This window comes from Sciurus vulgaris (assembly GCF_902686455.1).
Source record: "Sciurus vulgaris genome assembly, chromosome: 14".
NCBI lineage: Eukaryota > Metazoa > Chordata > Mammalia > Rodentia > Sciuridae > Sciurus > Sciurus vulgaris.
Window position 1 is genome coordinate 65,120,932 of NC_136475.1, and position 27,532 is coordinate 65,148,463.

The following is a 27,532-nucleotide window of genomic DNA, read 5'->3' on the forward strand; positions in this document are numbered from 1 at the left end:
AAGACAAAGAGTTACAGGTAATGATCCAGTTGTGCAGATAAAATGGAATACTAAAAGACCTGATGAAGAGAATACTGCTCTGCTCCAGCCGTGAAGGACTAGTTACCCTCTATTCAAACCAACTTGAAAACTGACGAGATGTATAAAACAACTGTTTTGGAACATTGAAGGACAGTCAGGGTTGTCATCCATGAGGGAAGGAACCCACAGAAAGCAACCTACGCTTTACCCAACTTCCTGCCTGGGAAGCAGGTTCTAGATTGCACTGTGGTGGGTGGTCAAATGATTGTTTTGAACATATTTGGGTGAGTTGAAGATACAGAAATGGAAGTTCAGGGAGTCTGAACTTAATGTGTTTTTCAGGGCAAAATATGAATGGGCAGCAGCTGCATAGAGAGAGCATCAAAGATGTGTGGAGTAGGGAAGGACCCCCATAGTTTGACTGAGTTCTGATTTTTATGATCTTCATTAAATGCCATCAAATTAGGAAAACATTGGCAGGAAAGCACTCTTCTGAATAAGCCCCAGAGTTTGTGTTCTGGAAATATTTGCATTCCCACCAGCACGAGGAGAGAACTTGGTAGTAAGTGAAGCCACTGGTACAGTCTTCTGAGGGGCATTGCTTCACTAATGGGGTCACACCCTGGATCTAATTTACTCTGATCGAATGTAGCAAGACTTAAAAGGATCAAACTAATTGCGTGCTATCCACAGTCTTCCTCAATGATGAGAGCCTCAAAAATAGGTCATATAGAGGAGGATCTAGTTGGGCTAACTAACTTCTAGTACCATCTTCAAGACTTGTAAGTGAGGCCATGTTGGACTCCCCAGCTCCAACCAAGTTCCCCACCTAATTTAGTCATATGAATAAACCTAGACAACAGCCTATGAAGTAGGAAAACCACTCTGCTAAACTGAAGTAGTCGATGGATTTGCAAGAAATATTAATTTTTGAACTTTATAGCCACTGAATTTTGAGGTGCTTTTTCACACAGAAATAAATGATTGAAACAGAAAGTATGGGATTTCTTTTGAAGTGGTTTCAGAGGATTTTGAAACATAGAATCATCCAGAAATGGAAACAGAGCCATAGAGAACAGTGTACCAAGGGACTCTTCATAAAGAGTAGAACTAGCACTTATACAGAATGGTCTGCATTTTTCAGGATGGATGTCTGAGTATCATTTTCCCATTGGGATTTTCCTTTATATGGGGAAGTATTTTCTGGAATTATTGTGTCACTTTTTCACTATAAAGTGCTGCATCTATAAGGCAGATAAGTTTTTCTTTTTAATTAATAGGTCTCTGCAGCACAAGAAGTTACATATGGCCTTCAAACATAATGCAAAATTTGGATAAGACTTTGGGGAGATCTGGGGAATTCTTGGAATGGTAGTAAGCATTCTGCAAGTGAGAGGAGAATATGAACATTTTAAAGTAAGAGTGTAGACTGTGTTAGATTTGTAGTAGTTTTCAACGTCTATTCACCTCTTGTGCTCCTCCCTTCCATTTCAGGAATATACTTCCTTGATCCATTGATATCGTGTCAGGCCAACAGACATGAATTACTCAGAAGTCTATAGGGACAGCATTCAAGACTGAGACTGAGCCTTCAGAGAATCACATAGTTTGGCTTGCCCTTGGGAGATTCAGAGCTCTTCCATGAGAAGAATATACCCCAGGTAGCTACTTGCCTTCAGCCTTGGCTCTCCCAAGAACTCTGAGGAACAAAGTCCAATAACTCTAAAGATGCTCATGCTGTGGTGGCACCATACTTGCAGGCATGCAGATCAAATGATAAATCAACACTCACAGCTGGTTGCTCCTGAGATTTTGTGGTTGTTACAGTTTGGAAATGTTCCCCCAAAGCTCACATGAGACACAATGCAAGAAGGTTCAGAGGAGAAATGATTGAGTTGTAAGAGTCTTAACCCAATCATTTGATTTAATTCCCAGATAGGGATTAACTGAGTGGTAACCGAAGTGGTAGGGTGTGGCTGGAGGAGATTGGAATGGGGGTGTGACTTTGGGGTATATATTTTGTATCTGGAGAGTGGAGACTCTCTCTGCTTCCCTCTGCTGTACTCTTCCGCCATGAGTTCTGCCTCAGCTTGAGCCCTGAGGAATGGAACTTGCTGTCTATGGATTGAGACCTCTGAAACTGTGAGCCCTCAAATAAACTTTTCCTTCTTTAAAATTGTTTTGGTCAGATCATTCAGTCACTGAAGTGAAATAGCTGACTAAAACAGTGGTTATCACTCAGGGCTCTTGCAACACTATTTGACTGGTATATCATACTTCTTTGCATCCCCATCCTAAGATAGATGCAAAAATTCAAATGATTTTTCCTGAAAAAGCTCATAATCTCAACTGTACATGGTGAGACTAAAAATAAATACAATTAGACAAAACTCACATGCATGTGGAATAAATTTAGTAACTAAATTTATACATAGTCCTTGGCTCCAGCAAGCTTTGTCCTTGTGGTTAAATACATTGCCAGATAAGATGTGAATGTACCTTTTCTCTGATAATTACTTTTATTTGAGGTGAGTTTGGAAAAGGTTTGGGCTGAGTTGGGGTTTCAGAAAGGCCTTGAATGATAGGAGAGGGCTGAGTAGTTTATGGGAAATACCATATGTCAACATAAATTACAGATTGTCTTTTAATTTTATAACATATTGCAATTTGTGGTTATTTGGAGGCTCTCTTGACATCCTCTTGAAGGTTCAGTAGCAGCTTATTTAGAGTGAGTTTTGTAAGCTACATTCAGGGATATAACTTCTGTGATGCTTTACTTTATAGTAATGCCACTTTCTGCAAGTTTGGTCCTCAAATTAGTGAGTTCCAAAACCATTCCTGAGTCTTCTCATTAGAAGTGAGAGAGACACAGAATGCTGACACATAGTCAAAGAACATGACAGAAAGAGGAGGGTAAGTCTGAGAGGGGCCACAGGCTGGCCACAAACCTGAAGGATTGAAGAAGAAAAAATGCTCACTGATCCAAATCTTATTAAGTATAGCTGTGTATAATCTTTCACTTTCTGTTTCTACAGTTTAAGACTTTATCTCCTATCCTTTATCTCCTTGTTCAGTAGATACCACGTGCCCAGGACAGTGAAGAAGCATATCAGTGTGATTTAAAGAAGAAAGAAAATAGCAATTCCTTGCACCAGTGTCTGCCCTTAAAAACTGTGCAGCCTAGCTTTTGAGATCACTCAGGCTAAGAACTGTTATTTTCTTCCTTTACAAACTTTCTCCTAGTTCATCTGAATTTGAATTCAAATAGTTTTTCTTTAAGAAGGCTTCATTAAGCCAGAGGGACTATTACTTTGCACATGGTTATGTCCCTAGCTTGGAACAGACCATGATTGATGTTTTCTATTACATTACATTAGTATTCACTATGGTACTGGGGTAGTTGTTGAGACTGAAAGTCTGGAACAAACAAACCCAAGAATTTTATAAACTTGAGTGTGTTAGAAATACTTAGCCCGTTTCCTTTCCCCTTGTTGCTCAGAGTTGGCACAAAATAATGATTTTAAAGGTATTTTAAGAGAGGTAAAAGCAAATGTAATCCTGTATGCATATATGAACACACAGAGAAAAACTTTAGGTAAAATAAATCAGGTTCAGTACCAATAGTGCATACCCAGTAATAGTTTTTAAAGGATCCAAAGTGAAATGGCCCCAGCTCATTTATTCCTTTCTGATGCTGAAATATTTCTACTTATTATTGGAATATATAGTTATGGAGCTCAAGGCCTATTCATTTCAAAATGAGAATAAGAAGGAGCTGAAGACTTCTCCTCTATTCCATGAAGAACAGAAGAAATATTATTTAAATTTCATTGATTTCTTTTTTTGTATGTCTGTCACATGAGGCTTTAATTATGCTTTGCTTCTGCTGCACAAGTAATCATTTCAAATAATATGGGGGTTCGTGTTAAGGAAATGATTCATCTTCTTAATGTATTTGAAGCTATGGTTTGCAACTATTTTAGACACTAGATTATAATTCTGTGTTATGCAAAACATTCTTAGAGGCTAAAATTAATGTCGATAAGCAGCTTATGCAACAGGAAAAATGAACACAGGGCAAAGTGAAGCAAAACAAACCCCTCCTTTCTGACTCTTCTACAGTCAATAAGACTGCACATTCAACTTCTTCATGAATTCCCAGACACTGTAAAGTCCCTTACACATCAAAAAAAGGAGAGGAAAATAAAACCCCAAATTCACTAGAAAAGTCTTTTACTTCTTATTTTCCTTCCCTAACTCCTTCAACAAATTCTGTTTGTGTGATATTGGGATTGTTGCATCTTAAAAAGATGAAGAAAGAATAATAAATTCATACTAATTTTATTTAATTTTTTTTTTTTAACTAGTCATGGTGGCACATGCCTGTAATCCCAGTGGGTGAGGAGGCTGACCCACAGAAGGATCTGAGTTCAGAGCCAGCCTCAGCAGCAGGGAGACGCTAAGCAACTTAGTGAGACCCTGTCTCTAAATAAAATACAAAATATGGCTGGTGATGTGGCTCAGTAGCCGAGTGCCCCTGAGTTCAATCCCAGGTACCATTCCCCCTGCCCAAACACCAAAATACAATAAAATTTAATTTTAACCATTTTGTCAAATCATAATCTCTAAGTCAATAAGAATGAAATGTGAAAAAGTAGTATCAGAAATCTGTAGGCCTTTGAAAAAAGAATAACATATATTTATTGAATTAATGAATTCTATTCACATAGTCCAAAAGAGCAAGTGTATGGAAGTCCAGAAACTGAAGAAGAAGCCACATTAGTGAGCACCGTACTAGTTTTTATCTGAAGTGATGACAAGATAGTGGAATAGTAGGTCAAAACACCCCCCAACTCATTTATTCTCACAGCAACACAAATTTCACAGCCACTCACAGATAGAAGTACTTTTATGGGAGCTCAAGGACTTGGGTAGGAGCCTGCTGGAGCCTGAGACCTAGGAGGGACCATTTGAGAAGGCAAAACTAAAACCAGGTTGCAACTTGATGATCGTGGTCCCACCTCTAGACCCAGAGATGGCCCTATTGATTTTGAATTCAGTGTAGCCCTGCTAGGCATTGACCAGGACCATTTTCCAAAGAAGCCAGTCCCCCCTGTACCTTGGGTCACAGGGCTACTGGCCATGGCTCCAGTTGTGGCTTCTGAAATGGCCCTGTAACTAAGCTCCAGCTTCCCTCAGCTGTGGTATGAGGGCGGTGCTGTCTTCCTAGGGCCTGGGAAAGAGATGCACCTATTTAATTCTGAAATGACCCACTGGAGATTCTGAAATGAATCTGCAACTTGGCTCCATTTATGGTTTCGGTATTAAGTGTCCCGAAAAAACTCATGTGTGAGACAATGCAAAAAGTTTAGAGGCGAGGTGGTTGGGTGGTGAGAAACTTAACCTAATTCCTGCTTTAATCCACTGATAAGAATTAACTGGGTGGTAACTGTGGGCAGGTAGGGTATGGCTGCAGTGGTGGGTCATTGGGGGTATGACTTTGGGGTTTATATTTTGTCCATGGAGAGGAGATTCTCTTTCTTTATGCATTCTCATGTCACAAGCTGCTTTCTTCTACCACACTCTTCCATCATGATGTCCTGCCTTATTTAGTCCTTGAGGAATGGAATTGACCATCTATGGATCAAGAGCTCTCAAACGGTGAGTGCCAAATAAACTTTTCCTCCTCTAAAATTGTTCTTATCATGTCTTTGGTCACAGCAGTGAAAAAGCTGACTAAAACAGCTTCGGTCTTTCTCAGCTATAGTTTGAGAACTGTCAAATAAAACTAATATTTTGGATTTTGAAATTTTTTTAAATTTTGAAACTTTAATCAAAACTTGGTCATGGAGACATTGCCATCTGTACTCCAGAAGGTGGTTCTGTAGACATTAGTCTTTGCTGTGGAACCTGAAGCAAACCTGTGACTTAGTTTTAGCTCCTCTCAGCTTTGGTCCAGGGCCAGGACTACCTGCCCAGGGACCTAATCAATGACTTTGAAAGATCCTCCCAGGAATCTTGGGGAAGTCATATGCACCTGTAATATTTAGTAAGAGGCCTGCTATCTGCACACATTTAGGAGGGTCCTCCTACCAGCACTGTCTCCCTCATGAAGGTCCTGGAGGTACTTGTGTCTACCTAGGGACCAGAGAGAATCACACCCGCTTAAAACCCTGGTAACAGGCCTGTTCACTACAGATACCCCTGTGGACCTTGCAGTAGCAATATGACTGGGCTATAACCTGGTAGCCTGTAATACTAAAGGCAACCACATCAGTCCACGGACCAAGAAAAGTAAGTTTTTTGCCAGGGTCCAACCCTAGCAGTGGTAGGGGATCCTAGGTGGATGGGAGGTGTTGGCACGATGGAGGAACAGCAGAGACACCAAGTGTTCTGAGGCTGAATCTCTATCTTTATTTTTCTGCCAGCCTTTTTATACATTTTTTCTTTAGTAATGATTATATCACTTTATGGTTAGTTTAAAATAAGAAAAACCTTCAAAAATACAATCTATGCTTCTTCTCAAAGTACACCTTCCCTCTGTATGACAGCCCAGGCCAAAATAATTTCCCAGGCAGACCAAAACAACCCCGTCCCCCCCGTCAAGGGCACCACGATCTGCCACTCTTCAACCTCCAGAACAAACAGGTCACTAGATTTTCTGAGAAACCACCCCCACCATGAACTCCAGTGTTTAACAGTGAAAAGGTTTTACTATTATTAACAGAGGGCAAAGAAATCAACTTATAGTTAATATTTAGTCCATTCTATTTCATTTAATGGCGGACTACAATCTTACTTTGATTCTCAAAGAATTAGACTAAACATAGGAAAAACACAAATTATATTTATGACTAACCTAAATATTTTTATTATGTAAAGTATCTCTAGAATCAATTATTAAAACTAGGAAAGCAACAAAGGCTAAACACTGCATCCAAGCTCAGAGGAATACCTCTTTATCCATCTATATTTAGAAATTATTTTACTAAAGTAATCACAGGCTCCTTTTAACTTGAGTATAACTACAATTGTTTATTCTCATATATTTTATCTATGTATTAATACTAAATTTTATCGTGTACTATTTGTGTCCCAGTAAAACCTTCCCAATGTTTTTCCAATAAGTTTCTAATGATATATTGATTATTAATATTAAAAAGCAACTACACATGGAGACATGCCATGCTATGGCCCCCAAGAGGGAGGATGATCTTTCAATAGAACCATGTCAAGTGTTGAGTCCTCTACTCCAACAGAACCGTGTCAAATGTCGGAGTGGTAGGAAATAGATGCAGCAGTTTTTATTTGCTGAAATCAGTGGCAAAGAATGGAAAAGGTGTTTGCTTCTTCAAATGTACATATGCTAATGCAAGGATACAAGCATAATTTGCTATTTTATCTTATTTATTTTTCATTGGCAGAAGCTGTCTTGCCCATTTGTTCAGTGACTTTTGCAAATTATTTTTTGCCAAACCTATGTGTTAGCTTTTCACTTTCACTAAATACCAGACACACACGACATTTATTTAAGTCACTGGTGTAGTGCAAGCTGAGTGAATGTCACCCCTTGACTGCATCACCCCATGGCAGGAGCATGCTCAGGAGCAAGATAGTGATTATACCTCTAACAAGGAAGAGAGAGAGGTTGGGGTCAAACAATCCCCTTTGAGGTCACACCCAAGGACCTCCCCATGGAATCTATCGCCCCTCTTCTATTTACATTATAGTTACATGAAGTATTTCATTTGTCTGTTTTGTTCTTTTGCCCATTACACAAATCATTCATGTGTGAAATTTGATTCATTTCATTTCAGTCCCTGTTGCTCCCTCTTTCTATCTTCCCTCCTCCCATTCTCCTTCCTGTACCGTGCTGGTCTTCCTTTCACAAATTTATTTATTTATTTATCATTGGTATTTTATACAGATAAACATAAATGTGGAATTTACTGTTTCACATTTTTATATGTACGTAGTGTAATTTTATTAATTCATTCTGCATTTTCTCTCCTTTCTCATCCCTTCTCCCTCATTCTGGATGTCCTTCTTCTATTCCACTGGTCTTCCCTTTATCTTTATGATGTCTAATCTCCCTGACACTTTTCCCCTTATTTTGCTCTGTATTCTGCATGTAAAAGAAAACATTCGACCCTTGATTTTCTGAATCTTGTTTATTTCATTTAGCATGATGTTCTCCAGCAAATGTTATAGTTTCATTCTTCTTTATGACTGAATTAAACTCCATTGTGTATATATACCACATTTTCTTAATCCATTCATCTATTGTGGGCATCTGGCTGGTTTCATAACTTGGCTATTGGTAACTGTATTGCTATAAACATTGACGTGACCGTATCACTATTGCAGGCTGATTTTAGTTATTTTAAATACCAAGGAGTGGGATAGCTGGATTATATGGTGGTTTGATTCCTAGTTTTTTGAGAATCTTCATACTGCTTTCCAAAGTGATTGTAGCAGTTTGCTGTCCAACCAGCAATGTATGAGTTTTGTTTCCCCTACCAACCTCACCAGCATTTATTTTCTTTGTATTCTTGATCACTGCCATCATTCTGACTAGTGAGATGAAATCTTAGTGCAGTTTTGATTTGCATCTCCCTGATAGATCTACATTGAACATTTTTTCATGTATTTCTTGGCCATTTGTTTATCTTCTTGTAAGAGACACCTACTTTATTCTTTTACCCATGTACTGATTAAGTTATTTGAAAATCCCATTGACATTCTTCACAGAACTAGACGAAACAGTCTTAAAATTTATTTGAGAGAATCAGAGGCCTAGAATAGCCAAAGAATCCTGAAACATCACAATGCCTGATCTCAAATTATACTACAGAGCTGTGGTAACAAAAACAGCATGGAACTAGTATCAAAATAGACATGAAGACCAATGGAATAGAATAACGGACACAGAGACATACCCACATACTTATCTTTCTGATGATACTTAACAATGTTATCTGATACTTTACCAAGTACTAAAAAATATTTTGGAGGAAAGATACTTTTTTAACAAATGGTGCTGGAAAAATGGATATCCATAGGTAGAAAAATGAAACTAGGTCCCTATCTCTCACCCTGCACAGAAATCAACTCAAAGTAGATCAAAAACTTAGGAAATTAGTCCAGAAACTTTGCAATTTTGGATGAAAACATAGGGTCAATACTATTAATATTTGCGTAGGCATCAACTTCCTTAGCAAGATGTCTAAAGCTCAAGAAATTAACCCAAGAATCAATATGTGAGATGCCATCAAATTAAAAAGCTTCTGTACAGCAAAGGAAGCAATTGAGAGCATAAAGAGAGAATCCACAGAATGGGTAAAAATCTTTGCCAGTTACTCTTAGAACAGGGAAATAATAAACAATATATATATAATTTTTAAAAACCTCAAGAAGCTTAACACCAACAAACAAACAATCCAATCAATAAATGGAATTCACCTTTTAAGGGTTCTGCCACCTCCCAGTATCACCACCATAGGAACCAAGTTCCCAGCACATGAACTTTGGGGTAAGCACAAACTATATTCAGACCATTGCAGCCTGTATTCTTCATTTTGTGTGGTCATTGAAGTTGCTGTGTTTTTCTATACCGTGGATAGCCAGTATTTGACAACGATTTCCTTGAATGCCAATAGATACAAAATAAAATCCAAAACTAAGGCAAAACCTTTCTGAGTCATTTCAGATTGGCTCTCTGCAGGGACTCCTTTCCCACAGTTATCTAGGTTTGCATCAGGTGCCATAATAGTCATCATCTCTGGTCTTTCCTGAGAGTGCATCTTGCCCTGGGCATGCATGTGCCTTTCTAAATACTCCAGTATACACTGGTGCTTTTGTGTATCCCAATTTTCCAAAGAAATTCTCCCGTGCTTTACACTGCAAACCTTCAGTGGTCAATTGCATGTCTCATCTGTAATATTTTTCCTCAGGTGGATGTGGGTTGTTAGGTAACCTTAGGGTATTGTGAGGAAAATCTTGCTGCTATTTCACCCTGATTGATTTTTGTTTAAGGAGAAACAGAGGCAATGCTGTCAGCCCTTCCTATAGGCTGAGACAGGTTAGAATGGAGAAACACTTGTGAATACAGTCTGTTCACTCTTTAGAACCAGGGAACACACAGGGTCCCACACTGTAGACATGGTCTGCAGGCTTCAAAAAGGCCACTGTGCTGGGGAGCTGCACAAGGATGATTAAAAGTCCCTCAAAACTTTCTAACCTTTTTTTTTAAAGCTTCTCTTTTATTCCTTCAGTGTTTGCTGGGTTGATTAAAAAAACAAAACAAAACAAAAAAACAAAAGAAAACTCTGATTGTTTTTCTGAGTTCTGACCATATTGGTGCTGATCATTTGATGGTTTCTACATTTTTTCTTAATGCTCCTGTGGAGAGGCAGGAGTTTGAAACTGCCTACTTCTACATTATTGATTCTGGTAATTATTAATCTCCCTCCCTGGGTCAGGCTAGCTAGAGATTTATCAGTTTTGTTGATCTCAAAGATTCAGCTTTTGTTTTCATTGATTTTCTCATCATATTTCTTCATTTCATCGATGACTATACTGATCATTATTTCTTCCTTTTTTCTGTTTATGTTGGTTCTAATCTTTTTTTTTTCTAGTTTGTAGAAGAGGAACATATTTTTTTTTCTTTCCAATCCTTTGTTTTTGAATACAGTCATATTTTACTATAATTTTCTTTATGAATCCTGCCTTGGCAGAATTTCACAAGTTTTAACACGTGTCTTTGCATATTAATTCAGTTGAAAATATATTGTAATTTTCCTTATTTGACTTATGGGTTGCTTAAATATTAATAAGTCACAAAAATTTCTTTTATTTTTTAAAAAATTTCTTTCTTGTTTCAGTGTTTGCTTGGTTAATGAAATACCAGTTTCTAAATACATATATATTTTTAATTTTTAGAGATCTTTCTGTTATTTTTTAAAAATTTTATTTCACTATTATGGTCAGAGAATGTGCCATAATGAAATGTAAACAGAGAATGAAATACAGAGATTGTATTTTTTGAGATCTGTATATAGTCCCAAATATAGTCTATCTGGATAAATGTTTTATGTGCACTAGAAAGAAAAGTATGTGTGTTCTGCTGTTGTTGATTGGAGTGTTTACATTATACCTATTTAATTTGTTACACACTTGAAGTGATACTACATCACTTAGCATATTACATGGACTTTATGGAAGTGTACTTCCATCTCTTCTCCCCAGTCTTTGCATTCTTATCATAGATTTTTAGCTTTCTTATGTTATAAACCCAACCTTGCCCTAGTATTTTCATTTGTGGTCAATTATATTTTAACAATATTTAAATAACATAAGAATATCCTGTACATTTACCCATGTCTAAATCACTTTCAGTGCTCTTCATAACTTAGTATAAGTGCATATTTCCATTGGGCATTATTTTCTTTTGCCGCAGGTCTTTCTCTAATACTATTTTAGGAAAGGTGTGCTCCTGACAAATTTTTTTCAACTCATGAGCATCTTAAGATAACTTGACTTCATGTTAAAGATAAACATATTTTTGTTGATCATAGAGTTCCAGGTATACAGTTTCTTTTTCTTTCCCTGTAGGCTTAGTCATGGTATTGGTGGGTTCTTTCTTATACCATTTCTCATGAGAGGTTCATTCTCATCCTTACCTTTGCCCCCTATGGATGTAACATGACTTTCACACATACATACTCTCTTCAGATGACTTTTTTTAAAATGTTTTTTTAAAAATATTTTTTACTTTTACAGACAAATTTTGATTCATTGTACACAAATGGGGTAAAACTTTTCATTTCTATGATTTATACAATGTATATTCATACCATTTATGTAATCATATATATATATATATATATATATATGGTAATACTGTTTCATTCTACTGTTTTTCTATCTCCACCCCCCTCCCACCCCCTTTTCCTCTACACTCTCCAAAGTTCCTTCATTCTTCACTTCCCCCACTACCCTACATCATTATATATTGTCACGCACTTATCAGAGAAAACATTCGGCCTTTGGTTTTTTGGGCTTGGCTTATTTCACTAAGTATGATATTTTCCAACTTCATCCATTTACCAGCAAATGTCACAATTTTATTGTTCTTTATGGCTGAGTAATATTCCATTGTGTATATATACCAGAGTTTCTTTATCCATTCATCAATTGAAGGGCATCTAGGTTGGTTCCACAATCTAGCAATTGTGAATTGATCTGCTATGAACATTGATGTGGCTGCATCACTGTAGTATGCTGATTTTAAGTCCTTTGGGTATAAACCAAGGACTGGGATAGCTGGGTCAAATGGTGGTTCCATTGCAAGCTTTCTGAGGAATCTCCATACTGCTTTCCAGAGTGGCTGCACTAATTTGCAACTCCACCAGCAATGTATGAGTGTGTCCTTTCCCCCACATCCATGCCAACACTTATTATTGCTTGTGTTCTTGATAATAGCCATTCTAATTAGAGTTAGATGAAATCTTAGGGTGGTTTTAATTTGCATTTCTCTAATTACCACGGATGCTAAGCACTTTTTCATATATTTATTGATCACCTGTATATATTCTGTGAAGTGTCTGCCCAGTTCCTTAGCCCATTTATTGATTGGGTTCTTTGTACTTTGGGTGTAAAGTTTTTTAAGTTCTTTATAAACTTTGAGGATGAGTGCCCTGTCTGAAGTGTGTGTGGAAAAGATTTTCTCCAACTCTGTAGGCTCACTTTTCACATTGTTGATTGTTTCCTGTGCTGAGAAAAAAATTTTTAGTTTGAATCTATCCCATTTATTGACTCTTGCTTTTATTTCTTGCCCTATGGGGGTCTTGTTAAGGAAGTCTGGTCCTAAGCCAACATGATGGAGATTTGGGCCTACTTTTTCTTCTATTTGGTGAAGGGTTTCAGGTCCAATTCCTAGATCCTTGATCCATTTTGAGTTGAGTTTTGTACAGGGTGAGAGGTAGGGGTTTAGTTTCATTTTACTGCATATGGATTTCCAATTTTCCCAGCACCATTTGTTGAAGAGGCTATCTTTTCACCATTGCAAGTTTTTGGCACCCTTGTCTAGTATGAGGTAACTGTACTAATGTGGGTATGTCTCCATGCCTTCTACCCTGTAGCATTGGTCTACCTGTCTATTTTGGTGCCAACACCATGCCGTTTTGTTACTATTGCCCTATAGTAGAGTTTAAGATCTGGTATAGTGATACCTCTGCATCATTCTTCCTGCCCAGGATTGCTTTGGCTATTCTGGGTCTTTTGTTCTTCCAGATGAATTTCATGATTGCTTTTTCTTTTTCCATGAGAAATTTCATAGGGATTTTAATTGGAATTGCGTTAAATCTGTATAGCACCTTTGGAACAATGGCCATTTTGACAATATTAATTCTGCCTATCCGAGAACATAGGAGATCTTTCCATCTTCTAAGGTCTTCCTCAATTTCTTTCTTCAGTGTTTTGTAGTTTCCATTGTAGAGATTTTTTACCTCTTTGATTAGATTGATTCCCAAGTATTTTTTTTTTTAAGGCTATTGCAAATGGAGTTGTTTTCTTCATTTCCCTTTCAGATGTTCCATCGCTTGTTTATAAAAATATTTTAGATTTATGCATGTTGATTTTATAGCCTGCTATTTTGCTGAAGTCATTGATGAGGTCTAGAAGTTTTCTGGAGGAGGTTTTTGGATCCTCTAAATATAGAATCATGTCATCAGCAAAGAGTGACAGCTTAAGTTCCTCTTTTCCTATTCGTATCCCTTTAATTTCTTTAGTCTGTGTAATTGCTCTGGCTAGTATTTCAAGGACAATGTTGAATAGAAGTGGTGAAAGAGGACATCCCTGTCTCATTCCATTTTTAAAGGGAGTGCTTTTAGTTTTTCTCCATTAAGAATGATGTTGGTCATGGGCTTAGCATAAATAGCCTTTACAATGTCCAGGTATGTTTCTACTATACCTATTTTTTCTAGTGTTTTGAGCATGAAGGGGTGTTGTATTTTGTCAAACACTTTTTCTGCGTCAATTGAAATAACCATATGCTTCTTATCCTTAAGTCTATTGACATGATGGATTACGTTTATTGATTTCAGATGTTAAACCATCCTTGCATTCCAGGGATGAATCCCACTTGATTATGGTGCACAATTTTCTTAATGTTTTTGGATACGGTTTGCCAATATTTTGTTAAGGATCTTTGCATCTATATTCATCAAGGATATTGGTCTAAATTTTCTTTCCTTGATATGTCTTTGCCTGTTTTGGGTATGAGGATGATATTAGCTTCATAGAATGAGTTTGGTAGGGTTCCTTCCTTTTCTATTTCCTGGAATACTGTGAGAAGTATTGGAATGAGTTCGCTTTTGAAGGTCTTGTAGAACTCGGCTAAGAATCTGTCTGGTCTTGGGCTTTTCATGGATGGTAGGCTTTTGATGGCTTCTTCTATTTCATTGCTTGATATTGATCTGTTTAAATTGTGAATGTCCTCCTGGTTCAGTTTGGGAGGAGCATATGTCTCTAGAAATTTGTCAATGTCTTTGGTATTTTCTATTTTGTTGGAATATAGATTTTCAAACTAGCTTCTCATTATGTATGTATCTCAGTGGTGTCTGTCGTGATATTTCCTTTATCATCACGAATTTTAGTAATTTGAGTTTTCTCTCTTCTTCTCTTTGTTAGTGTGGCTAAGGGTTTGTCTATTTTGTTTACTTTTTCAAAGAACCAACTTTCTGTTTTGTCAATTTTTTTGAATTGTTTCTTTTGTTTCAATTTCATTGATTTCAGCTCTGATTTTAATTATTTCCTGTCTTCTACTTTTGTCGTTATTCTGTTCTTTTTCTGGAACTTTGAGCTGAAATGTTAGGTCACTTAGTTATTGACTTTTCATTCTTTTCTTGAATGCACTCCATGCAATGAAGTTTTCTCTTAGAACTGCTTTCATAGTGTCCCAGAGATTTTGAAATGTTGTATCATCATTCTCATTGATCTCTAAGAATTTTTTTTTTTATCTCCTCCCTGCTATTTTCTGTTATCCATGTTTCATTCAATAGCATATTATTTAGTCTCCAGGTGTTGGAGTAATTTCTATTTTTTATTTTGTCATTGATTCCTAATTTCATTCCCATTATGATCTGATAGAACACAAGGCAGTATCTCTATTTTTTTATATTTCCTAAGGACTGTTTTGTGGCATAACATATGGTCTATTTTCGAGAAGCTTCTATGTGCTGCTGAGAAGAAAGTGAATTCGCTTGTTGATGGATGGACTATTCTATATATGTCTATTAAGTCTAGGTTATTGATTGTGTTATTGAGTTCTATGGTTTCTTTGTTTAGTTTTTGTTTGGAAGATCTATCCAGTGGTGACAGTGTTGCGTTAAAGTCACCCAGAATTATTGTGTTGTGGTCTATTTGATTCCTAGAATTTAGAAGGATTTGTTTGATGTACAGGATGCACCATTGTTTGGGGCATAAATATTTACTATTGTTATGTCTTCCTGATTTATGGTTCCCTTAAGCAGTATGAAATGTCCTTCTTTATCCCTTCTGACTAACTTTGGCTTGAAGTCCACTTTATCTGAAATAAGGATGGAAACCCCCGCTTTTTTACTGAGTCTGTGTGTAGGTTTTTTCCCATCCTTTCACCTTTAGTCTGTGGAAGTCTTTTCCTATGAGATGAGTCTCTTGCAGGCAGCATATTGTTGGGTCTTCCTTTTTAATCCATTCTGCCAGTTTATGTCTTTTGATTGATGAGTTTAGGCCATTAATGTTCAGGGTTATTATTGAGATGTGATTTATATTCCCAGTCATTTGGGCTCATTTTTGGTTTTTAACTTGACCTGGTTTCTCCTTTGAATGGATTTTTCTTTAAGGTAGGTTGTTGTTTTTCATTTCCTCCTCATGGAATATTTTGTTAAGAATATTCTGTAGTGCAGGCTTTCTATTTGTAAATTCTTTTAACTTTTGTTAATCATGGAAGGATTTTATTTCATCTTCAAATCCGAAGGTTAATTTTGCTGGGTATAGGATTCTTGGTTGGCAACCATGTTCTTTCAGAGCTTGAAATACGTTGTTCCAGACCCTTCTAGCTTTTAGAGTCTGGGTTGAGAAGTCTGCTGCTATCCTTATTGGTTTCCCCCTATATGTAATCTGATGCTTTTCTCTCGTGGCCTTCAAAATCCTATCTTTATTTTGAATGTTAGGCATTTTCATTAAAATATGCCTTGGTGTGGATCTGTTGTGATTTTGTGCATTTGGTGTTCTGAAAGCCTCTTGTAATTGATTTTCCATTTCATTCTTCAGGCTTGGGAAATTTTCTGATATTATTTCATTGAATAGGTTGTTCATTCCTTTGGTTTGTATCTCTGTGCCTTCCTCAATCCCAATAATTCTTAACTTTGGTCTTTTCATAATGTCCCATATTCTTGGAGATTCTGTATATGATTTCTTACCATCTTCTCTGGGGAACACTATTTTCAAGATTAAATATTTTATCTTCATTGTCTGAGGTTCTCTTCCAAGTGGTCTAGTCTTTTGGTGATGCTTTCCATTGAGTTTTTTATTTGGTTTATTTTTTCTTTCATTTCAAGGATTTCCATTTTTTTTTTTTTTTAAGAATCTCTACCTCTTTGTTGAAATGGTCTTTTGCTTCCTGCAGTTGTTCTTTCAACTGCTTATTGGTATGATCATTCATTGCCTGCATTTGCTCTCTTATCTCATCCTTTGCTTCCCGAATCATCTTAATCATGTATGATCTGAAGTCCTTTTCTGACATTTCTTCTAACGTACTGTCATTGGATTCTATTAATATAGAATCTAGATTTGTTTGGATCATTTTATTCCCTTGTTTTTTTATGTTGTTCATGTATCTTCCCCTCTAGCAGTGCAGATCTGGGTTTTTGCAGATTCCCCCCTATAGGCTTATAGTGACCCTATAGTTTTCCAAAACCTTTTCTTTAAGCGGAGATCAATATTAGCAGTGCCCACTTCAGACACCTATGCAATCCTAGACCAAATAGCCCCTATGGAGGACATTAACAATATTGGCATAATAAACAAAATGAGTTCAATTATTATCTTCAGTATAATAAACAGATTTGCAATAAGGTCTGTAGTTTCTAATGGAAGACAAAGAGGATGCAGAGGGATGTAGGATGTAGCTGTTAATGGGATAAGAAAAGAATAAATAAAAGTTATAGATAATAGAAAGAGTGAGTATAATCAAAAGAAATTGGTTGTTAGCATGCAAAGAGGGAGAAAGAGACTCTGAGGGAACAGGTAAGCATAAGGAAAAGAGAGCAAGAAAAGTAAAGAAATAAAAACTTAAAATTGTTCAATAAGGAGAAAAAAGAAAATCTACACTATAACAGTCATATAGTATTCAAACCTCCCTGTTTTCAGTAGCCTGATGTATGAGAGGTACCTGACAATGAGCTTCAAGTCTCCAGCAGGCATCTTAGGATGGGATTTGCCTCACCTAAAGATCAGAACTACATCTTCCAGGATAATCCAAGATGGCCACTCTGGCTTCCAAATGTGTTGGCAAATGGTGAACTGCAGCTTGGGGTGTGGGTGTGGTTGACTGGAGGTCCTGGAGGTGGGGTGCAGTTGGTCAGGCAGGGGTCCTGGATGTGGGGTGTGTTTGGTGTGGTTGTGGGATCCTGGAGGTGGGGTGCAGTCAGTTGGTCTGGGGGTCCTAGTGGCAGGGAGCAGCCAGTTGATGTGAAGGCCGCAGAGGCAGGGAGTGATCGGTCCAGCTGAGGGATCCTGGAGAAGGGGCTCAGTCAGTCTGGCCAGGGGTCCTATGGGGCCTGGCTGTTGTCTCAAAATGGCAGCAGCCATGTGTAATCAGACCTGCAGGTACTGTGACAGTGAACTTCCAGGCAACAGCAGGCAACTGGCACTCCACTGGCTGTGGGCGATCAGTTTGCTGACTGTTATCGGACCATCGGAAGGTGAACCTTGGTGGTGGATGATAGGTGAAAAGCAGGTGATGGACAGGCAAGAGGCAGGCAGATGGCGGATGATAGGCATCTGACAGTGAGAAATTTGCACTCAAAAAGGTGTTGATATGCTGACTGACTGCAGGTGATCATAGTAGAAAAATGGGGTAAACAGCAGGGGATCGATAATCAGGAAAAACTGCCTCACCAAGAAACAGATATCCTCTGCTTGAAACCCGAGTTACAGAGTGACCAGGAACACAGCTTCCCTCTAGTCCACCATCTTGGATCCCTGTTAGGATGACTTTTGATATTTTCTCTTTATCATTAATCTTAGGCAATTTGATTATGATGTGCCTTGGTATAGTATTCTTCATCTATCCTGGATTTGAGAAATTTAGATTTGTAGATTTCTAGATGTCATTATATTTTGAAAGTTTTTAACTTTTTTTTATCTTCCCAATGAATTATTGAAGACTAACATTTAATATTAGCAAATATTTTTCTGTCTCTGCTACATCCTTCTCTCCAGAATTTCCAAGTACTATCTTCATTTGATTGCTCCAGTCCTAGCATTTTAATTATTCTTTTCTCTATATAGCTTTTCTGCATGGAATCATACACATACTATGTTTGTCACATGCATATGTGGCTACTTGAAGTTGTTCACAGTTCACTGATAATATGTTATTCTATTTTTAAATTAATTTTCCTGTGTTTTTTCCTTTTTGGTTCATTTCTGTTTATTCGAGTTTACAACCTTTACCACTGCAACACCTAATCTTCCATTAATCCCATCAAGTATGTTTTTTTTTTTTTTAATCTCACCTACTGCAGTTTTTATTTTATAAATCTGATATAAGTGTTCTAAGGTATTCCTTTTCTACTTAATTTTTGAACAATGTTAATAGAGTTATAATAATTATTTTTAAGTCCCTTTTTTTTTTAATCTAGTACTGATGATAGAACCCAGTGTCTTGCGTATACTAAGCAAGAACTCTATCACTGAATTACACTCCCAATCCTAAAGGCCCTGTTAATTCTAATCTCTTTGTAAGACCTGAATTGGTGTTGCTTTTTTATTCTTTTCATTATCATCCATTGTTTTCTCTTTCTTAACATAGCTGGCATTATCTATTTGAAGTCAGAGGTTGCAGATATTAACTTGTGTGTATTAATTTAATGAAAACAATTTGAACTTAACTGTGGGCCTCAGAATGTCAAGGGTTAAGTGTTTTATTTCATATGTGGAAATCAGAGAGGAAAAAAGAGAAAGAATAAAAAACTGACCTCAAAAAGATAGGAGGGAGACCAGCAGAGTAAAGGAAGGGAATCAAGAAGGAGGGAGGAAGGGAGAGCAAGGGGAGGTACAGGGGAATAAAACAGGTCAAATAATGCTTTGCCTATGTGCAAATATACCACAATGAATCCTACCTTTATATATAATTTTACTTTACAAGTTAAAAATCATATAGTAGAAGAAGGGGATTGGGCGAGGAAGAAGGGGAAGGAATGAGATTATTGGGGAATGAGATCGATCCAATTATATCATGTACATATCAAACAAATTCCATTATAGGTTATAATTATAATGTACCAATCAACAAACCAAAGCAAAAATAAACAAACCTTACCATATATATAAATTTTCCATAATCAAGATGTGTACTTATTTGCTTAGAGTGATATTGGAAAAATTCACCTGAACTTTATGGAAAGTGGTTATCTGGATAGTTTATAGTTATTCGGATTGTATAGTAAAACTGAGAAGAAATTGCTTGGACTTGGAGATGTCTCCATAGTAAAATAATCAAAGTACATATCCATATGAAAATTCAGTTTTTAAAGAGTTAATTGTTATAAGGACTATTCTTTTGCCTAGGGAGATATCCTAATTGGTTTAGTGAATGTTTTGATGATTCCACTAAAAGGCAAAGAATCTTGGAGTTTGCTAGAATGGTAGAATATTGGATTATGAAGCATTTTGTATTAGAGGAAGGAATGACTTCTTCTTTTTTTTTTTTTTTTTAATAAAAGAAAAGGAAGGATCCTGAAGAGAACAAGAAACTTTGGAGTGGGTCAAAGAAATGGGGAAGATAAAGAATTTTGTAGAGAAGAGAAAGATTTAATATGCATCTATTAAGTCATTCACTGTTTACTGGGCAAAATAATTCCTTCCTTCTAGTAGAGTCAACCCAACTCGCTGGAGATTCCATCAGATTTTCTTTTCTGGGAGATCAGATGAAATGCAGATTCTGGGTTAAGGTTTGGACTGAAACAACCTCAGGGACTTCCCCAGGGAGTATAATTTTTATAGGGGAAGTATAGTTTTGCAGAGATACTGAAGATTTAGATGCTGTGTCTATCATCATGGATTTTTGGCTAAGTTACTAATGAGACAAAATTTCTGTGACATGTTTTTCACATTAGTGTAGAAAGCCTCTGATTCCATATTATATACAGTATTACAAGTAGCATAGATCACTTTGCTAGTCTGTATGATTCTTTCAGTCATATTTTGACAAAAGATATTTTCCTTCCTTCCTAGGACTATTTTGAAGTTTGTATTGTAAGGTTATTTCAAAGTATTTCTAAAAAGAAATGTCTTTGGAGCCTGTGTAGCTCAGAGACTAAGGTCATATTAACATCTGACAATTTCACTTATGTTTTTGAGATGATTCTCCTTTTCAGCAAAGTTGATGCCATCTAAAGATTTTTTCAGTTGACAAGAGTTCAAAGAGATATAGTCTTTTCTCCAAAGAATAAAGAAAGATGAGATAATAGAAAAGCAGGGTTGTTTCTTAGAGGTGGACTCCCTATTGTTAAACTGCAATGAATTGTGAAGTTGTCATAGTTCTTTTTAAAGACTTTATTATTTCTATGAGTTTTCGGTTGACAGCAAAATTAAGAAAATGGTAGAGAGATTTCCTGTGTACCCATCTACCCCTTGCCTCCACACACACACAGCTTCCACTATTAACATCCTGCACCAGAGTGGTACATTTGTTAGAACCGATGAATTTACATTAACACTTCAAATGGACTAGAAGTACGTAACTTGTGTTAGGGTCCTTAGTGTTGTGTCATAGTGTTTTTAGATAAATGGGAAAACATACCATTGCTTTCAAATAAAGGTGAGTGAAAAGTAATTTTCTACAAAAGTTTTAAAATGAGAAAAGATGGCATTACACATTGAATTCTGTACTGCTTCAGAAGTTGGTTCAGGCTGGACCAATATATGATAATTACCTATGCCATTTCATGACTTGCTGAGAAACTTGATACTTAAAAGTATAGTGGAAAGCAATTTGCTATTTATCCCCAAAGAGTGAAGTTTGAGAACTTGAAGCATGGGAAGTATGTTTACAGATGGATGTTTAGGATCTTAATGAACTTCTCCAGAGGGGTTGTTCCTACTGAACGTACTGGGATAGGTTCTATGTAGACAACAGAACTTGTTCTTCACCTTTGTTGTGTGTACTCTTTAGAGCTGCAATAAAATCTTTATTTCTTTGTGTACAATATTTCCTAGCAGATTAGGAGACTCTGAGATCATGTAATACTAGTTCTTAACCCTTTGCTAAGGTACTAAATAGAAGAGCAATGAGCGATTAGACAAAGACTTTGAATTTGCTGGATTCATGAGAATGAGAGTGAGAGAAATTCCATAACCTGTGTGCTGCAGTCCCTATGGGAATGGAATGATATTCCAGAAGAGGGTGTGTAATGATGATAATGACAGGAAACAGTGCAAGAGTTGGATGTGACGTTTCAAAGGAGGGGATTGGACATCTTGGCAGGAAGATTACAAGTATTATAAAGACAGTAGTGAATATAATGAATGAAAATTGATGAGATATTGTTAGCTCTTTCTAGTTAATGGAGAAGAGTTGTAGTGCTTCAGAATGACTTTCCATATTCAAAATACATTACATAATTTTCAAATGGAATAGAAAATCTAATACTGGGGACTTTAGAACATCAGCCATGGCCCCCTTCTCCCTCCCGGGAGAAGTCTGTATTATTACCTTTAAATAAAACCTGCTTCATATGCTTGCCTTGGCGTGCTTCTCTAGTGTTCAAACTTCAACATTAGAGGGAGCAGAACTCGTCACCGGTAAACAGCGGTATCAGATTCTGAGGCCCCACCGAGATTTACACCAGGTAAGTGAGCTTCTCTCTCCATGCACCCCACATCTGTTTGAGGTGCATCTTTCTGTCTCTTTATTTTTGGAGGGTAAAATGGGCATCCGTCGGCTACTTAAAGGCAGTTAGTGTAGCTGCCATTCTTCAAGACTTGGGTGAGAGGTTTCTGGCCTAGGCAGTTTTCAGTCACCTGCTCTGTACAGAACAGGCATGTTAGACTCTGCCAAAGCCATTTCCTACTTTTCTGTCCAGGCCTGGAGTGCAATTGCCATCAGTACACAATGTCCCTAGTCCTGACCTACCTAGGATGTGTGGAGGAGGAGGAAAGGTTTGAACAACTGCAGGGTTCTCTGGCCCGGGCTACTCTTGGGCGGACCCCAAAGGTTCCTTCTCCAGACTCCCCCTTCCGACCATCCTAAGGGGTATCCAGGGTGGTCGGTAGACGAATGGCACTGAGGGAAAGTGCCAATTACCTTTGCCTCCATATGGGCTGCACGACACTCCCGCACATCCACTCCCTCCTGCTCCCCTGCTCCCCTTCCCTTGCCGGTCAGACATTAGGAATTCAAACTGTAGGATTAAGGCCTGGGATGATTAGTATGAAAATGCTCAGGTTCCCTTTGTTCACATAGTTAGCCTTCACTAGTCTATCTAGAGTCTCCCCATTACTGTTCCTATGCTTAAATGTGCTCACTGTGCTCTCTTTAAGCTGCAAGAGGGAGGCATTTAAAAAAAAAAAAAAAAAAAAAAAAACAAAAAAACAACCCTCCTGTGAGACTCTCCAGGGTCTCCAAGGTGTTATACGCCTAAGAACCAATAGATGTCCCCTCACCCTCTGGAGAGTCCTTTAGTCTACCATGAGAGGAGAAAGCCTTGAGGAATCACCTACTAAGGGAGGAAAATCAAGGGGACCCTCCCAACTTAAGACAGACAAAAATAAATTTAGGGAGGTTTTTGGAGGATACTAATAAATATTAAGATGTTTCAAAACTTACGCCAGGTATTTGACTTCACCTGGAAAATTATGCTATTAACCATCTAGAGCACAGGCAGTTCCCAGAAACCATCCTAACTGGGATTCGAATGATGAATAGGGTGACTTAAAAACTATTACGAGACCTTCAGGAAAGTCCTGCTATTTTCATGGAGAGACTCAGGAAGGCAATAAGAAAACACAGCACCCTGAATCCTGAATCCATAAAGGGCCACCTACTTTTAAGGTACAAATTTATCATTCAGTCAGCCCCAAACATTTAGAGGAAATTACAAAAATTGGCATGTGGTCCTGATGAATCCTTAGATGATCTTCTCCAGCTTGCATCTTCCATTTTTTAATAGATGTCAAAAAGAAAGAAAAAGGAGCATAAAGATAAGAAAAAGGCTTATTAAAGATCATTCAAATCGATAGAAAATCTAATACTACTGTTTAAAACAAAAACATTGGGCCCCTGGCTGAAAAACCAGATTCCCTGAAATATTACTTTAAATATTACATTTTATACTGCCAGTTGTGAAGTTAAGAATGCCTAAAGAAGTGCTATGTGATCTTTTAAAAAGAAAATGACATATTTATGGGATTTCTTTATTATGAAACTAGGAACCTAGAATTTATGATATCCTATGGTTCATTGTGACAACTATTTATTCTTTAAATGCTTTTCTTACTCTAAATTTAAATCTTTTCCAAAACCCTAAGTTTGTTCTGATGCTTCCATTTATTGCTAAATGTATTCTTTCTCAGACATTTTTGGGGATGCGCTGGTTTATCTCATTGCCAGAAGGCATCACTAATAGAGAAGTTTTAATCATTCTGCCATAAGGATATCTATTTTTCTAATTTAGCGTAATGAATAAATCAATCATTTAAATAGCACTCATTAAATAACCAGAAGATTTCTGCCTCTCTCTGTAGCATTAGGATACATATTAATTCAGATTTATTAATATAGTTAAATATTTATCTAGCACTCATGTTTTCATAGACTCTATCAGGAAGGAAAGAGAAAAGGTAAAATGATATAAAGTGTTTATAGTTCCTACCTTCATGGAGTTTGCTATCAAGCAGAAGAGAAATTTATTAAATTATTTTGTAAGTAATAATTTAGATATAATTACAAAATGCCTAATGAATACATTACGAGTATACCTGATAAAACATATGCAAGATATACCGCAATATACCTGTATATTATAACAGATTTCTCTCCAAAATTAACAAATTAAAACACTAAGGACTTACTACCTCACAAATTTAATGTGTCCAACATTGGAGTATGGCCTACCTAGATTCTGACTCAGAACTTCTCAGAAGATTGTAGTCAGGTACCAGTTGGTGATGTTGTCAAGGGTGGCTGGACTAGGACTAGGTTCTGGGTTAAAGATGGTTCACTCACATGGTGATTGGCAGGAGCCCTAAGTTCATCACTGCATTGTCCTCTCTGTAGAACTGCTTATGTGTCCTCATGGTAAGGCCTTTGGTTTCCCCTAGAGTGAATGATCCAATGGAGGTAGCAAGAAGGAAGCTATGAGACTTTTTATGATCTAGTTTCCTAAGTCATGTTGAGTAACATGACTTCCACTACAGTCAATGAGTTAGAAAAAAGTCAGTAAATACAGCCTACATTCAAGAGAAAAGAGTATTATTACTGCACACTGTGAAAAGAAGAGTACCTCATGATCTGTGCATATAGTTTAAAGTCATTGTATGTATCTGTTTTAATCTGGGTCATTAAAAAATGTTTTCCTTATAAGATGACATTATGTTAAGAACTGAAGAATGAATACAAGATTTATCACCACATAACAGATAAATGGTGAAAAATCACAATAGTTTTAGATGTATGAAGCATACACAGATGTCCTAAGGCAGAAAAGTTCACATTTTAAAAATGTAATAAGGAAAGAAAGAAGAGTGGTGTGTCTATAGAGACAGAAGTGAGTAGGAGAGACAGGAGTTGAGCTGGCTGGAGCAGCACTAGAGAGAAGCTAGGATATAGTCTATAGATCAGAGTAAGATTTTCATATTCATCCTAAGGCAGTGGAAAAACTTTGGAGGGTTTCAAGCAGAGAAGGGACATAATTAAGTCTACATTTAGCAACAAAATACAGTACTCTGCTATAGTGTGGAGAATGGACAGAAGGGAATAGGGTGAATGTAGGGAAAAAGGGTCAAAGCCATTGCCTGGGGATTGAGATTTGAACCAGGTGGTTACAGTTCATTGTAAATAAAGAGGCTGTGTTTTAAGTACATTTAAAGAATGAAGCAGACAGAACTTGGAAATTAATTGGATGTGGTAGGAAAGAGGGACAAGGGAACTAAGAAGATTCCTAGTTTTATGGTTCAGGTAATGAGTGGATAGTGGTAATATCATTTATTTAATAAAAGGAAACAGAGAAGAAAAATGAATTGCGGGACAAGGAGAAGAATTACAACTGAGATTCTTAGGATTTAGTAGAAATGGATGAGCCTGAAAAATTATGGATTCAACTTCCCCAAAATCACAAAGTTAGTTATTGGCTAGACCCATACCCTCTTATATTTAGAATCATGAAATTTCTACCACATTATGATTCCCTTCTGTGGTTGTTTTCCTCTTTTATTTCCATAGAGACAGAGAAAAAAAGAGAATGACTGGTAGTTTTCCCTGGTAAACCCTTTTAAGTTTCTTGACCTATCTGCATTTTTAAGACTTTTAAGACTTTGGATATGTGTGACTGGTGAAGGTAAAAGAAAATTAAAAAGCAAGATTTCAGTTTGAACACTCTTCGTACTATGGGGCTGATGTTTGGGTACAATTTAACTGGATTTTACTGTACATGGATAAATAGAAAATTTTGGGGGAATAGCTCTAGGCGTTAGGTAGAAGACAGAAACAATGCCATCATTCAGATATTTGGATGGATCTTATGAGGCAAGAAAGCAGCAGAGAAGAGAGAGGGTATGCATAGTGTTATTGTGAAGAATAGAATGAGGATTAATAAAAGGTTTATTAAAATTATTTTACAGAAGTATTTTAGTACAATCATAACTGCACTAATATGCTGAGTTATTCTGTGCATCCTGGACATATTCAAGTAGACAATAAATTATGACCTATCAGTGTTGCTAAAGAAAAGGATAACACCTGTGAGAGGCACGCTGGAAGTCATTTGAGAGTCATACTACTTTTAATTTTATCAGTTTAGGCAAAGGTGGTTAGCACTGAAGAGCTTGAGTCAGAAAGAAGAGTTTAGATTTGTGAATACATGGAATAAATAAAGAATTAGTGTGATTAATGACTGGGGGCTCAGGATGCTTTTCTGTAGAAGGAAGATGGACCTAGAGAGGTTCTGTCACTCTGAAATAGGTATAGGTGTTTTGTTAGATTTGTGTTTTATGGACATTAAAGTATGGTTTCCGTAAGAGGCAATCCAGAGTGGTGTGGGAGAAGTTATTGTAGAAGTGAGATGAATTCTGGTCTAAGACTTAATTATACAACTTGTCATGCAAACAACATTGGACAAGCTAACCAACCTCTGTCAATCTTACCTTTTTCTCTCCAGTGTAGGAAAAATGACCTTCATTAGGGTCTCTGCTGTTCTGTGTTCTGCACTTTCAGCCTTCTTCAGGATCTTCTCGTACTGCTCTGTTCTGCTACTTTGGATGTGTTGCTTAGATGTACTTTATTGGGCTGTACATGCTAAGTCATAGTAGGTAATATTCATAGGACATCACCACTGACTTAAGAACAAGCAGATTATTGCTGATCAATGGATATTTAGAGGTCAGTCCTTTAGGGAAAAATCTGAACAAAATCTTGATAGCAAAAGCCCAGTCTAAAAGGAGAGGAAGTCAGAAAGACCCAATTAATGGGAAAGTTTATCTGAACATTAATGGTACATATGTTCTATATTTGTCTCTGATTTCAAAAACATACTAGGAAGTAAAGTCAAATTTACCTAATCAAAAAGTACAATTTCTTGGTCTGGTCGTGGGGTGACTGAAGTCATTACAGGCTGTCATCATAGTGGTTATTATACCATGTCCTAGAGTAAGACCACTTGGGCACAGATAATAACTCTTAGATCCTGCATGCAATTGGAAAATGAATTACACCCCCTTTAATTTCATTATCTGCAAAATGTAGATAATTGTAGGACTGTATTCAAAAGATATTTTGAACTTCAAATTAAATGAAACTTCTTAGCTCACTGTTTGGCAATTGCATATGATCAATAAATGTTTTATGCTAGATAATGTGATTATTACCTCCAACAACAAATATGTGGCTTCCTACTGTAATATACTAGAGTATTGCCCAGAAATATTCTTTCACCTTAACCTCATTTTTGGAGCAGAGTACACTTGCTTATTCAATTGACCATGTCATTAATTTTCATGTGATTTATTTGAGTAGCATGCTGTGAATAGA

The 27,532-nt window shown here is 36.9% G+C and overlaps 1 long non-coding RNA gene across 1 annotated transcript in view; it reads left to right on the forward strand.

Annotated features, from left to right (window-relative positions):
• LOC306643663 overlaps nt 1-5,737 on the forward strand; it is a 78,212-nt gene extending 72,475 nt beyond the window's left edge. Inside the window, exons 2-3 of the long non-coding RNA XR_013759026.1 lie at nt 1,516-1,682; nt 2,806-5,737. This is a non-coding gene — a long non-coding RNA (uncharacterized lncRNA). The remainder of the gene's footprint in view (nt 1-1,515; nt 1,683-2,805) is intronic.
• Nucleotides 5,738-27,532: the final 21,795 nt, after the last annotated feature.